At 48.9% G+C, this 2,064-nt stretch overlaps 1 non-coding gene across 1 annotated transcript; it reads left to right on the forward strand.

Annotated features, from left to right (window-relative positions):
* The first annotated feature begins 782 nt into the window (after positions 1-782).
* LOC127578032 (U1 spliceosomal RNA) lies at positions 783-946 on the forward strand. Its single transcript, XR_007957477.1, has one exon. It is a non-coding gene; the product is annotated as a U1 spliceosomal RNA (small nuclear RNA).
* The last annotated feature ends 1,118 nt before the right edge of the window (positions 947-2,064 follow it).

A 2,064-nucleotide genomic window follows, 5' to 3' on the forward strand; every position in this document is an offset into this window, starting at 1 on the left:
ATACCAATACCTTGTGCAGCTGTAACCTGACACCCCAACTCCTGTAACCAGAGGGTCTGCGAGAGAATGTCCCGTTGTAGTGATGAATAAAGGCTTTCACATCCACCAGTTTCTCCAGTGACTTGGTCTCAGTCACAACATCTTGGTATTGGTTTATTATTGTCACTTGTACCGAGGTACAGTGAAAAACTTGTGTTGCAGACCGACCGTACAGGTCTATTCATTACACAGTGCAGTTACATTGGGTTAGTACAGAGTGCATTGAGGTAGTACAGGTAAAAACAATAACAGTACAGAGTAAAGTGTCACAGCTACAGAGAAAGTGCAGTGCAATAAGGTGCAAGGTCACAACAAGGTAGATCATGAGGTCAGAGACCATCCCATCGTATCTGGGGGCTCATCCTGGATACACTCCTGACCCATTGCACGACCAAGCGACCTCAACAGTGTGAGGGGCAGCCCCAGCATCTGCAGGGCAGCCCCAGCATCTGCAGGGCAGCCCACACTGACACCCCGCCGTCACTTCCACAAGTGAGCTGCTGCTGCTGGCCAGCGAATCGCGGCGCTGTTTCCTTTTATGGAAGATATTCAAATGAGGAACCAGGAACAGCCCCATCAAAAATACAGTCAATAACCAAAGAAAAGCAGACTTCCGGCATGAATAGGAGCTTTGTAAAGAGACGCATGTGGAATAATAGGAAACGGGTCTTGTGAATATGGCGTCGCCATGTGTTTAAAGAGCAACGTTCAGGCTTGGATGCGCGTCTCAGGCACTAGAGAGCATACTTACCTGGCAGGGGAGAGACCGTGATCAGAAAGGCGGTTCTCCCAGGACGAGGCTAGCCCATTGCACTTCGGGTGTGCTGACGCCTGCGATGTCCCCAAATGCGGGATACTCGACTGCAAAATTTGTGGTAGTGGGGGACTGCGTTCGCGCTCTCCCCTGACTCTCAGTGTAATGACAGATGGAGAGATCCACGGGGGGGGGGGGGTAGTGCTGCAGGGTCAGTGTCTCTCACTGAAACTCCTGTGTGTGCGCTCTGTCTGTCTAGCTCTTCCCCTGTGAGAATCCATGTGTGTTGTCTGTCTCCAGCTGTGCCCCTCAGTGCTTTTTCTATGTGTCTGGCTCTACCCTGACTGTTGCTCTGTGCCAGTTGTGAAGGCTTCCTTTGTACCGGTGTGTACCAGTTTTCACCTCTGTTTAACTTCTTTCCTTCCCCGCAGTGAGTTGTTGTGGTCCGTCTGCAACAGCTGAAAGGACACTGGGAGCACATTCAAACTAACTTTCGAAAGAGAATTGCATAAATACCTGAAGAAAAGGGACGGATTGGCATCCACATGAAGCCATTTACAAAATTACTCTGTCAGCTGCTGAGGGAGACAGCTTTGTAGAGAGCATGTATGTGGAGTTCAGGAAGGGGCCAACAGTATGTGTGTTACATTGTAAATGAACCTTACAACCTACTATCTGGTCAGTCAGTATTTTATTATTACAACATAATAGCAGGCGTAGCCTGCTTTATTATTGTCATTTGTACAGGGGTGCAGTGAAAGACTTGTCTTGCATATAACATAAGAGATCTTTTATCAGTCACGTGTACTTCAAAACACACAGTGAAATGCATCTTTTGCGTGGAATGTACATCCTCTGATACATCTATCTCTTGGGTTTATTGCCTGTGCCACTGTAATGTTATTATTTGGTGGCTTATAGCGGTTAGCGTGACGCTATTACAGCACCAGCGACCCTGGTTCAATTCTGGCTGCTGTCTGTAAGGAGTTTGTCCGTTCTCCCCGTGTGTCTGCGTGGGTTTCCGCCGGGTGCTCCGGTTTCCTCCCACATTCTAAAGATGTACGGGTTAGGAAGTTGTGGGTGTGCTACGTTGGCGCTCGGCCTTTTCTCCTTGGAGCGACGGAGGATGAGGGGGGACCTGATGGAGGTGTATAAGATGATGAGAGAGGTATTGATGGGTAGATAGTCAGAGGCTTTTCCCCAGGGCTGAAATGGTGGCCACAAGAGGACATAGTTAAGGTGCTGGGGAGTAGTTATAGAGGAGATGTCAG

This window comes from Pristis pectinata, chromosome 14, assembly GCF_009764475.1.
Source record: "Pristis pectinata isolate sPriPec2 chromosome 14, sPriPec2.1.pri, whole genome shotgun sequence".
NCBI lineage: Eukaryota > Metazoa > Chordata > Chondrichthyes > Rhinopristiformes > Pristidae > Pristis > Pristis pectinata.